A 13,201-nucleotide genomic window follows, 5' to 3' on the forward strand; every position below is an offset into this window, starting at 1 on the left:
CTAGCATATGCAGATATGGCCTTGGAACACTGAGACCGAAAGGTCGAACATGAATCATATAGTAGATATGATCAACATAGAGATGTTCACCATTGAAAACTACTCCATCTCACGTGATGGTCGGACTTGGTTTAGTTGATATGGATCATGTGATCATTTAGATGACTAGAGGGATGTCTATCTAAGTGGGAGTTCTTAAGTAATATGATTAATTGAACTTTAATTTATCATGAACTTAGTCCTTATAGTTTTTGCATATCTATGTTGTAGATCAATAGCTCGCGTATAGCTCCCCTATTTTATTTTTAATACGCTCCTAGAGAAAACTAATGTGACACTCCAAAATTTTTATTTAGTTTTTCAGCAAAAACTTCGTTGGTTTTTGAAAAGAGGCCATTTAATTTTATTTTTTTCATAAAACCTTCCTCTTAAAAATTTCTTTGGCAACGAATTTTATTCTTGTATCCTTTTCAAACTATGGTGTTTGATCATTTAAAACTCTTTCTCTAATGGTTCCCTTCTCAAAATTATATTTTTGGAAATTATTCTTATAAAAAGAACTCTGTGAATTTTGAGGTTTTTCTTATCTTGAAAACCACCCATGGTTTTACCATGTCTCCTATAGTAAATCATCTCAAAATCCCTCCCTCCACCTTTGAACAATCTAAATTCTCTGTCTCAACAAATCCAAACAAGTTTTGGATTTTATTTCAATTATTTTATCTCTCAAATCATTTCTGCCAATTATTTTGAGCTTAAGTGATTTTCAAAGCAAGTGCCACTTTGCCTTTGAGTTTCTATCCCAAACCAACTCCCCAGGATAGTCCTTAGTACCCACAACCTAGAACCATCTTGATCCACTCTTCTTCTTTTCAAAAATTTCAAATTTCACTCACTGCAAGTTTGGACCAGATTTGACAAATTTGGTGAAATTCATATCTACACTTCTCCAAAAATTCCACCAAAATTCAGGCAGCCTCCTGGTGCAATGAGAGGCCACCCCACCAAGTTTTAGCTCAAGGAAAAATCCCTAGATGCCTAGATCATTCTGTCGAACACCTTGCATACACTGTTCTGTTCATCTTCTGTTAAATTCAGAATTCAGTGTCATTTTTCCTTCGTCAAGACTTCGGTCACGCGGCCACAGTGCGCCCTGGCGCGTTGCACGCAGCCTCTTCCCCTTGGCCAGCACCCCGCACGCACGCTTGGCCGATTCCTGGCGTCGGTGGCGACGAGCCTCGCCGGCGTTGGAAGCTTCTGCGGTGGCTGCGCCTCCCGTGGCGGCCAGCGAGGGCCCGAGCCCGCTCGCCACGCCACCCGGCGCCGCCCAACGTCCCCTGGCTCTCCGCGTGTCCCCGCCATGCCAGCGCACGCCCGTGGCACCGTCGCCGTGGCCCGGCAAGCACGGAACGTGCTCCCTGCCGCCGACGGGCCCGCGCCGCCCCGTTCCGTCGAGCTCGCCCAAACACCCAATCCTGGCTCTAGTTTAGCACCTAAACGGACCCAGTGAACCCCCACGACGGCGCTCAACCCCTAAACCTCCCCGACCAATGCCCGCCGTAACTTCGCCGGAGAACCCCCCTTCGGCCACCGCCTCGGACCGCCTATAAAAAGGGGCCCCGAGCTCGCCCTCGAGCACGCACCATCACCGCACCTCTCCAGCCCCCCGCCAGGCCAACAGGGGGACCTCGAGGAGGTCTCCTCCCCCGACTCCGGCCGCCCCGATTCCCTCGGCCACCAGCTCGATTCGCTATGGTGAGGCCGTCCCCGGTGCCCAAATCTCGTCTATAGCCTCCTCTAGCTACCAGAAGTCTAACTCCCTCGTCAATTTGATCTCCGCAGCTCCCTCGACCTCCCGAACCGCCGTCCGCCGGAGCAAGGCTCGCCGTCGACGTGGTACTCGCCGGCGACCACCACCACCACCAACCGACGCGGAATGGCGCCCTGAACACGGAGGTACCCTCCGATCCCCCTGCCTCGCCGTGGATCGCCGCCGGCGACCACCGCGGCTCTCGGGCACCGGCGAAATCTGCCGCCCCGTTTGAATATTCAAACCTGACGGGCGGGACCCGCCGTCAGCCTCTCTGTCCTTTCTAAGCGAAGCGTTTTCTGAAAACGCCTTCTGCCAACGCTTTCCCTCTGGGCTGGCGTAGTCGCTACCGAAGCGTTTTCTGTTTTTATAAGCTAGCCCCTGGGAACTTTCTGTTTCATTACAGATGGGTCCTTGGGTTAAAACCCTTATAACTTTTTAACAGAAAGGAATTTTTGAGTGATTCTTTTTCTGTCCTCTTCAAATTTTTGTCTAGTTTTTTATCATATTTATTTGAAAAATATTTGGAATAATTTTTGTGCACCTCACGGTATTCACGATAGCGCGTATATTTTCTTTATACCGTAGATACCGAAGGAGGTGACGGGACCGCAAACTTCACCGAGGTAGGCTCCGACTACTCTGAACCAAGCAAGCATGTTTGAACTTTTGATATGATGATTGTTTTGGCATGTTTGCATTAAGTAGTTTATGGCATGTTGATGAACATACCGACGAATGTCATATTACATGCAACGATGAGGCAAGTGAGTTTCGAAAATCCATGAGCGGATGGATGTGAGTATGCATGGCCATGTGTTGGCATGAGGATGGGTAAGATGGCAGTGTGTAGCATGCCAGTCTTATGCCAGGCTATATGACTTCAGTGTCAACCCGTATCATTCCAGTTCCTTCCATTCTTCCTTCCCTGTACTACCACATGTTTTCCGCAAGGAATATGGCTTAGTAAGTTGTAAACCGCTTTCCTGGTACACACCAAAAAGGAGAGGCCGTGATGATGGTTCCATGGCCCTGGATTAAAGCCAGTCATCCGGTCAGGGGGCATGGGTGTTTCCGGTTGGGACCGAGAGGGGGGCACCCCTTAGAGCGCGCGTATATAAATTTGATCCCATGCTATTCGAGATTCTGATCTCCCCGTCTCAAAAGTTTTTCTTGGACGATGTCTAGGGTGATTCCTAGCATCGAGAGGTAGGATGGGTGTGTACTGGTTAGCTGTGTTTTCTTCCGAAATACCGTAAACGGAACTAGTCCTTCGTGACTACGGAAATCCGTTGGCTGTGGGAAATTTTTGTACAAACTCTGCAGAGTCATATATTCCTTTGAATCATCTATTCCATGTCCAAGCTCGGTATTATCTTATCCTGACAGATGACAGTTTCGATGACAGAGACTCCGGTGAATCACATGAGTGCTAAGTCCGGTTAAATGATTATTCCTGTGGATGGACTAACCTGTTTATTTTCATGAATTGAATGTTTATTATGAGTATTATTTACTTGTGAATAAAAGCCCTTTCTGTGATGTCGCTCAGACGTCCGACTGTGGCATTGTTATATTTTACTTTCAATGAAAGCCCTTTCTGCGATGTCGCTCAGACGTCCGACTGCGGCATTTCTTTTAAAGCCCTTTATGTGGCGTCGCCCAGACGCCCGACTGTGGCATTTCTTTTAAAGCCCTTTATCTGGCGTCGCCCAGACGCCCGACTGTGGCATTTCTTTTAAAGCCCTTTATGTGGCGTTGCCCAGACGCCCGACTGTGGCATTTCTTTTAAAGCCCTTTATGTGGTGTCGCCTAGACGCCCGACTGCGGCGTGCTTTATTTATTTATCTTCCTATCGAGGTGTCGCTTCAGACACCCGATTGGGTTTACAGTTATTTTGTTGGGTTTTCGAGCGGACTACCGCCGACCCCTTTCTTTTTACCTGTCTTGTTTTTACGAATTATTGTGCCACTGTTAAAATTAATCATGACGCATCCATGCATGCATTTGTTATATCTTACGTCCGAACTGTCTTGCGAGTACTTTCCAAGTACTCACCTGGCTTGTTGATTTGGCCAGATGCTGACGAAGGCGATCTCATGGATGAAGAATTTGATAGCGAGTCCGACGCCTAGAGGAATCCCAGTCAGTCTCGTGCGACCCTGGATTTGGTCACTGTATTATATCCGCTTCCACTACCAAATAAATTCATCGAGCCTCACCTCGACGCTCGATGAGATGCCAGTTTTAGAGTCATGTATCTCACTCCCCGCTGTGTTTTTCCACCACCACCCCATCCTCGAGTCAGTAGTATGCCTCCACACCACTGTGTCATGTCTGCCATTATGTATAATTATTGGCGTGCTTGTAATAATTTGGTTGAGCAACCGTAGCTCGACCCTGTAATATATTTTATGCTACTGGCTTATTGTGTCAAGAATTTGTCTACCGGTAAGGAGGATTTTTCTCATACTGGACTCAAAAGATTGGTTTCTCAATAAACATTTTTATTGGAAAACCGGTCGTGGCAAGCTTGGTACCAGAGCCAGGCTGACTGTAGGAAGCCACTAGGTGCGATCGCTAATCGGTTATTAGCATAATAGAGCTAGTTCATATTTTTTTGCAATTGTAGTCATTTTCTGACAGTTAGCATAAATTTATGATCTGACCATTCAGAATTTTTGCCTACTTTTGTAGATGGCCGACAACAGCTGCGAGTCTCAGACCTTCGCCAACGTGCCCGATGGGTTCGTCAAGCTTCTTTCCTTCATCGTTCAGGTCGCGATGGGGCCATCTGTGCGCCCAGTCTTCACACTCTGCCAGCACCGAGTCAACGACAGTCTGACCATGCACCAAGCCGCGGTGCAGTTCAAGGGAGGGCGTGGTGAGTTACGCCGCTTCCGGTTCTTGGGAAGGGCCATGCCTACGGAGAGGCATGCTATGCAGATGGCAGCCCGCGAGGCGATAGCTCGTCTCAGGGATGTCCTCCCCGTGATGAAGACTCGTTGTTACCGTTATCTTCCATGCCATGTGCCTTACACCTGTCACTACGCATTCTCCTGCCCCAGAGGAGAACGAGACGAGGCCTTTGAGATGCTTATTGAGTATCTCCAGGCCCTGGAGGCAGCCTTCGACAACCTGGTGGACGACTTCATGGCTGCCCGCATGGACTCAGTCCATGGCTGTGCCGCCAATAGGAGGGAACTCCTACCCACCGCACCGCCACTGACTTTGGTCTCGTCCTCAGCATCTTATGCACCTAATCGTCGCCTGCCTTCTACCGAAGAGTTCAACCAAGTCATTGCGCCCACTCCAGCGCGCACTGCACCACCCTGCGCGCCCACTCCTGTTCGTGTTGTTCCGCCCTTGGCACCTGCTCCATCTACTCAACGCAACACTACACGTATGGAGCCTATTAGCGAGGAGGAAGTCGAGTCCCCAGCCTCGCTACGCCTCACCCTCGGCAGGGCAAAGGAGATCGTCAACATCTCCGCCTGAGTACGCTTAGCCGCCATGCAATGTACCGCTTTGTACGATATGTTTATATGTACATAGGTTGTGAGAGGTAGCCTGTTTGCGCATCATGTAGGATCTGGAGGAGTGCACTAGCCTAAATAACATGTCAGGTTTATGTACGCATATCCTGAGTGATGTATTGTATAATTACCGCCCGCGTGTAAGATATGTAATGAGCAGTCCTTCTCCGTGCGCAAATCGATTTGTTTTTCTTAAGTAAGCTTGGTTATTTAATTTATTTGCCAGCTTTATGCATTTATGGAATTGTTTTTGTGAGTCTTTTCGCTTTTCTTATGGGTTTTACAAAATATATCCCCAGAGTGAAAAATGTCTCGTCCTTGGACTCGTTCCATGCCAACTCCACCAGAGGAAAATTATGATACACAACCCAGCAACAAGTTCGCACAGGGACAGTCAAACCAATAGGACAGTGAGTCGGCACTTTCACAAATGTGTCGCCTTTATGAGCAGAGTCAGCAACAACATCGGGAAATGATGAACCAAGTCATCAACATGGGAAATCACCATGGACAGTATCAGCAGCATTCCAAGTTATATGAGCTACAGAAGACACGTCCCCAAACATTTTCTCATACTGACAAGCCTCTTGAAGCCGAGGATTGGCTTCGAGATATGGAGAGAAAATTAATTATTGCAAAATGTTCAGATCTCGAGAAAGTACTATATGCTCCGCACTATCTCACAGGAGCAGCTGCATCATGGTGGGAGAATTTTCTGCACATGCACCCCAACGAAAATGATATAACCTGGGATGATTTCAAGGAAGGTTTCCGTGGTGCACACATTCCCAAGAGTATTATGAAAATCAAGAAGAGAGAGTTCGATGACCTCAAACAAAGGAACATGACAGTGTCGGAATACAACAGTCAATTTACTCTATTGTCCCGCTACGCCAATGAAGAACGTATGACTGAAAGCAAGAAGATGGAGAAATTCCTTGACGGTCTGGCGCCCACGCTTAAATGCCAACTGGTCGTGCACACTTTTCCAGATTTTAAGACACTAGTGGACAAAGCTATTACTCTGGAAAATGAGAGACGTAGCTTGGAGGATTTACGCAAGCGAAAAAGAGACCAGACTACTCTTGCGCGCAACCACCGAAGCAAGACAGATTTTCAGAAAGGTGGGACACACAAACCTACGACAAACATCTCACGCCCAACCAAGAATTTCCATGCAAGGGACAAAGAGTTCACATATCGCCCAGGCGTTACTTGCTACGCTTGTGGAGAAGAAGGGCACTATGCCAAACAGTGCCCCAAGCCAAGGAACTCAACCCCGAAGCCAAACAATGGTGGAAATAATTCCGCACCCAAGCGCAACAATTTCAACCCCAACAACAACCACAGGAAGGGTCATCTAAACCACGTGACCAAAGAAGAAGCACAAAACGCTCCAGATATCGTACTCGGTACGTTTCCTGTCAACACAATACCTGCAACGGTTTTGTTTGATTCTGGAGCTTCTCACTCATTCATTTCGAAAAGTTTTGCTTTGCAAAATAATTTTTCGATGTTTCCCTTGGAAAAATCCATGATCATCAAGTCCCCTGGGATTCAGCAAGTTACTCAGAGTTACTGTCAGAATGTGGTTATTAAGTTCAAAGGATTGAAATTTCACGCCAATCTTATTGTGTTGGAAAATAAAGGACTGGATGTCATCCTAGGGATGGACTGGTTAACCGCCAACAAAGGTTTTATTGACTGTTTCAACCGGACCGTAATTCTCACACACCACCACGGGAAGACAATAAAGGTATCAGCCAAAGAAAGAAAAATACCCCGGCAGCCGAGATTGAATAAGGTGGACGTTTCTGAGTTAAACAAGGTTCCAGTAGTATGTGAATTTCCAGACGTATTTCCCGAAGAACTACCAGGCATGCCACCAGACCGAGAGATAGAATTCAGCATTGAGCTAGCACCAGGAACCACCCCCATATACAAGAAACCATACAGAATGGCACCATCCGAGTTGATTGAGTTGAAGAAACAAATAAAGGAATTGCTGGACAAGGGATATATTCGAGCCAGCTCCTCACCTTGGGGATCACCAATTTTATTTGCCAAAAAGAAGGATGGAACACTGAGATTGTGTATCGATTATCGAGCACTTAACATGGTCACAATCAAGAACAAATACCCGATGCCCCGGATAAATGATTTATTTAACCAGCTCGCTCAGGCCAAGGTATTCTCAAAGATTGACTTAAGGTCAGGATACCATCATTTAAAAGTGCGAACAGAAGATATCCCCAAAACAGCCTTCACCTCCAGATATGGACTATATGAGTTCACAGTAATGCCATTTGGATTAACGAACGCCCCCGCATATTTTGTTCACCTCATGAACAAAGTATTTATGAAGTTTATGGACAAGTTTGTTGTGGTATTCATCGACGATATTCTGGCATACTCTAAGACACCAGAAGAACACGCAGAACATCTCAGAATTGTGCTAGGAGAACTCAGGAAACATCAATTGTATGCCAAGTTCAGCAAGTGCGAATTTTGGCTAAGACAAGTAGGCTTTCTAGGCCATGTGCTGACCCAAGACGGTATCGCAGTGGACCCGGAGAAAGTCAGGGCCATACTTGGCTGGAAGTCACCAGCCAGCGTAACGGACATACGAAGTTTCTTGGGAATGGCAGGATATTACCGCAGATTTATTGAAGGATTCCCCACCCTAGCCAAGCCAATGACGCAGTTACTCAAGAAGGACAAGAAGTTTGAATGGACAGAAGCCTGCGAGAAAAGTTTCCAAGAGCTAAAACGGAAATTAACGACAGCACCGGTATTAATTGTGCGAGACATACACAAGAATTTTGAAGTGTATTGTGATGCATCCCGAAAGGGCCTCGGGTGCGTATTGATGCAAGAAGGCAAGGTTGTCGCATACGCTTCAAGGCAACTTCGCAAGCATGAGGAAAATTATCCCACTCATGACTTAGAAATGGCAGCAGTCATTCATGCACTTAAGGAATGGAGGCATTTCTTACTTGGAAATCGATGTGAAATATACACGGACCATAAAAGTCTCAAATATATTTTCACACAGCCAGAACTAAACTTACGGCAACGACGCTGGTTGGAATTGGTAAAGGATTATGATGTTGGTATCCACTATCATCCAGGAAAAGCAAATGTAGTGGCCGATGCTCTTAGCCGGAACCCCAGCTTCGACGAAAACAGTCTGCAAAGCTTGAGACCTGAATTCCAACAAGAATTTGCCAAACTCAACTTGTTAATGATCGCGGAAGGCACCATATCAAACTTGGAAATAAAGCCCGACCTTGTGGAAAGAATTAAAGAAGCTCAGCCTGGTCACCCCAGCATTGAAGGGATTAAAAGAAAGGTGAGTATGGGCAAGGCCTCGGAGTTCGTCATAGGCGATGATGGGATATTACGGTACGGAGACAGACTCTGCGTGCCAAACATAGAGGACCTTAAACAAAAAATTCTAGCTGAAGCACACACCACCCCATATTCGATCCACCCTGGAGGAACCAAAATGTATAAGGATATTCAGGAAAGATTTTGGTGGCACGGTATGAAGAGGGACATAGCCACATTCGTTGCATGTTGCGATTCTTGTCAACGCATAAAAGTCGAGCATCAAAAACCAGCCGGACTACTGCAACCAAACAAAATACCTGAGTGGAAATGGGATGAAATAGGGATGGATTTTATTGTCGGACTACCTCGGTCACGACACGGGAATGATGCCATATGGGTCATCACCGATAGATTAACCAAGGTGGCACATTTCATTCCAGTGAAGACAACCTACAACACTCAGAGGCTTGCCAGGATTTATCTCTCCCGTATAGTTTGTCTGCATGGAGTCCCGAAGACTATAATATCCGACAGAGGCACTCAGTTCGTCTCGAGATTCTGGGATCATTTACAACAGGCTCTGGGAACTCAACTAGCCTTCAGTACAGCCTACCATCCCCAGACTGATGGACAGACTGAACGCGTAAACCAAATTTTAGAAGACATGCTGAGAGCATGTGTCCTCACCTATGGAACCAGTTGGGAAGAAAGCCTGCCATATGCCGAGTTCGCATACAACAACAGTTACCAGGCCAGCCTGCAAATGGCACCATTTGAAGCTCTGTACGGACGGAGATGTCGTACCCCACTAAATTGGTCAGAGACCGGAGACAGCCGTATCTTCGGCCCAGACATGCTCAAAGAAGCCGAGGAAAAAGTCAAGCTAATCAGGGACCGACTCAAAGCCGACAGAAGAGTTATTACGATCAGAAACATCGTGGGATCAATTTTGAACCCGGTGAATTTGTGTACCTACGAGTATCACCTATGAGGGGACTGCAACGATTTAAGATTAAGGGGAAGTTAGCACCAAGATTCATTGGACCATTCTGCATAGTGGCACGAAGAGGCACTGTAGCCTACCAGCTAGACTTACCCGAAGAATTATCCGATGTCCACGACGTGTTCCACGTTTCACAATTAAGGAAGTGCGTAAGCAAACCAGAGAAGCAAGTGTCCCATGAGAACATTGACGTACAACCAGATCTCACCTATCGAGAACGCCCAGTAAAAATATTAGAGGAGTCTGAAAGGAGGACCCGACAGAAGACCATCAAGTTTTTCAGAGTTCAGTGGAGCAATCACACCGAAAGTGAAGCAACCTGGGAAAGGGAGGATTTCCTTCGGACAGAGCATCCACACTTATTTAAGGATCAGCTGAAATCTCGGGGACGAGATTTTTCCTAAGGGGGTAGGTGTTGTGACACTCCAAAATTTTTATTTGGTTTTTCAGCAAAAACTTCGTTGGTTTTTGAAAAGAGGCCATTTAAATTTTTTTTCTTCAGAAAACCTTCCTCTTAAAAATTTCTTTGGCAAGGAATTTTATTCTTGTATCCTTTTCAAACTATGGTGTTTGATCATTTAAATCTCTTTCTCTAATGGTTCCCTTCTCAAAATTATATTTTTGGAAATTATTCTTATAAAAATAACTCTGTGAATTTTGAGGTTTTTCTTATCTTGAAAACCACCCATGGTTTTACCATGTCTCCTATAGTAAATCTTCTCAAAATCCCTCCCTCCACCTTTGAACAATCTAAATTCTCTGTCTCAACAAATCCAAACAAGTTTTGGATTTTATTTCAATTATTTTATCTCTCAAATCATTTCTGCCAATTATTTTGAGCTTAAGTGATTTTCAAAGCAAGTACCACTTTGCCTTTGAGTTTCTATCCCAAACCAACTCCCCAGGATAGTCCTTAGTACCCACAACCTAGAACCATCTTGATCCACTCTTATTCTTTTCAAAAATTTCAAATTTCACTCACTGCAAGTTTGGACCAGATTTGACAAATTTGGTGAAATTCATATCTACACTTCTCCAAAAATTCCACCAAAATTCAGGCAGCCTCCTGGTGCAATGAGAGGCCACCCCACCAAGTTTTAGCTCAAGGAAAAATCCCTAGATGCCTAGATCATTCTGTCGAACACCTTGCATACACTGTTCTGTTCATCTTCAGTTAAATTCAGAATTCAGTGTCATTTTTCCTTCGTCAGACTTCGGATCACGCGGCCACAGTGCGCCCTGGCGCATTGCACGCAGCCTCTTCCCCTTGGCCAGCACCCCGCACGCACGCTTGGCCGATTCCTGGCGTCGGTGGCGAAGAGCCTCGCCGGCGTTGGAAGCTTCTGCGGTGGCTGCGCCTCCCGTGGCGGCCAGCGAGGGCCCGAGCCCGCTCGCCACGCCACCCGGCGCCGCCCAACGTCCCCTGGCTCTCCGCGTGTCCCCGCCAAGCTAGCGCACGCCCGTGGCACCGTCGCCGTGGCCCGGCAAGCAAGGAACGTGCTCCCTGCCGCTGACGGGCCCGTGCCGCCCCGTTCCGTTGAGCTCGCCCAAAACACCCAAATCCTGGCTAGTTTAGCACCTAAACGGACCCAGTGAACCCCCACGACGGCGCTCGACCCCTAAACCTCCCCGACCAATGCCCTGCGCCGCCGTAAACTTCGCCGGAGAACCCCGTTCTCGGCCACCGCCTCGGACCGCCTATAATAAGGGGCCCCGAGCTCGCCCTCGAGAACGCACCATCACTGCACCTCTCCAGCACCCCGCCAGGCCAACAGGGGGACCTCGAGGAGGTCTCCTCCCCCAGCTCCGGCCGCCCCGTTCCGCCTCGGCCTCCACCTCGATTCGCTCCGGTGAGGCCGTCTCCGGTGCCCAAATCCCATCAGTTACCCCCTCTAGCTACCAGAAGTCTAACCCCCTCCTCAATTTGATCTCCGCAGCTCTCTCCGACGAGGCCCTCGACCACCCGAACCGCCGTCCGCCGGAGTAAGGCTCGCCGTCGACGTGGTACTCGCCGGCGACCACCACCACCACCAACCGACGCGGAATGGCGCCCTGAACACGGAGGTACCCTCCGATCCCCCTGCCTCGCCGTGGATCGCCGCCGGCGACCACCGCGGCTCTCGGGCACCGGCGAAATTTGCCGCCCCGTTTGAATATTCAAACCTGACAGGCGGGACCCGCCGTCATCCTCTCTGTCCTTTCTAAGCGAAGCGTTTTCTGAAAACGCCTTCTGCCAAATACGCTTTCCCTCTGGGCTGGCGTAGTCGCTACCGAAGCATTTTCTGTTTTTATAACTAGCCCCTGGGAACTTTATGTTTCATTACAGATGGGTCCTTGGGTTAAAACCCTTATAACTTTTTAACAGAAAGGAATTTTTGAGTGATTCTTTTTCTGTCCTCTTCAAATTTTTGTCTAGTTTTTTATCATATTTATTTGAAAAATATTTGGAATAATTTTTGTGCACCTCACGGTATTCACGATAGCGCGTATATTTTCTTTATACCGTAGATACCGAAGGAGGTGACGGGACCGCAAACTTCACCGAGCTAGGCTCCGACTACTCTGAACCAGGCAAGCATGTTTGAACTTTTGATATGATGATTGTTTTGGCATGTTTGCATTAAGTAGTTTATGGCATGTTGATGAACATACCGACGAATGTCATATTACATGCAACGATGAGGCAAGTGAGTTTCGAAAATCCATGAGCGGATGGATGTGAGTATGCATGGCCATGTGTTGGCATGAGGATGGGTAAGATGGCAGTGTGTAGCATGCCAGTCTTATGCCAGGCTATATGACTTCAGTGTCAACCCGTATCATTCCAGTTCCTTCCATTCTTCCTTCCCTGTACTACCACATGTTTTCCGCAAGGAATATGGCTTAGTAAGTTGTAAACCGCTTTCCTGGTACACACCAAAAAGGAGAGGCCGTGATGATGGTTCCATGGCCCTGGATTAAAGCCAGTCATCCGGTCAGGGGGCATGGGTGTTTCCGGTTGGGACCGAGAGGGGGGCACCCCTTAGAGCGCGCGTATATAAATTTGATCCCATGCTATTCGAGATTCTGATCTCCCCGTCTCAAAAGTTTTTCTTGGACGATGTCTAGGGTGATTCCTAGCATCGAGAGGTAGGGATGGGTGTGTACTGGTTAGCTGTGTTTTCTTCCGAAATACCGTAAACGGAACTAGTCCTTCGTGACTACGGAAATCCGTTGGCTGTGGGAAATTTTTGTACAAACTCTGCAGAGTCATATATTCCTTTGAATCATCTATTCCATGTCCAAGTTCGGTTATTATCTTATCCTGACAATGACAGTTTTGATGACAGAGACTCCGGTGAATCACATGAGTGCTAAGTCCGGTTAAATGATTATTCCTGTGGATGGACTAACTTGTTTATTTTCATGAATTGAATGTTTATTATGAGTATTATTTACTTGTGAATAAAAGCCCTTTCTGTGATGTCGCTCAGACGTCCGACTGTGGCATTGTTATATTTTACTTTCAATGAAAGCCCT

This window comes from Triticum urartu, chromosome 4 (genome assembly GCF_003073215.2).
Source record: "Triticum urartu cultivar G1812 chromosome 4, Tu2.1, whole genome shotgun sequence".
Classification (NCBI taxonomy): Eukaryota; Viridiplantae; Streptophyta; class Magnoliopsida; order Poales; family Poaceae; genus Triticum; species Triticum urartu.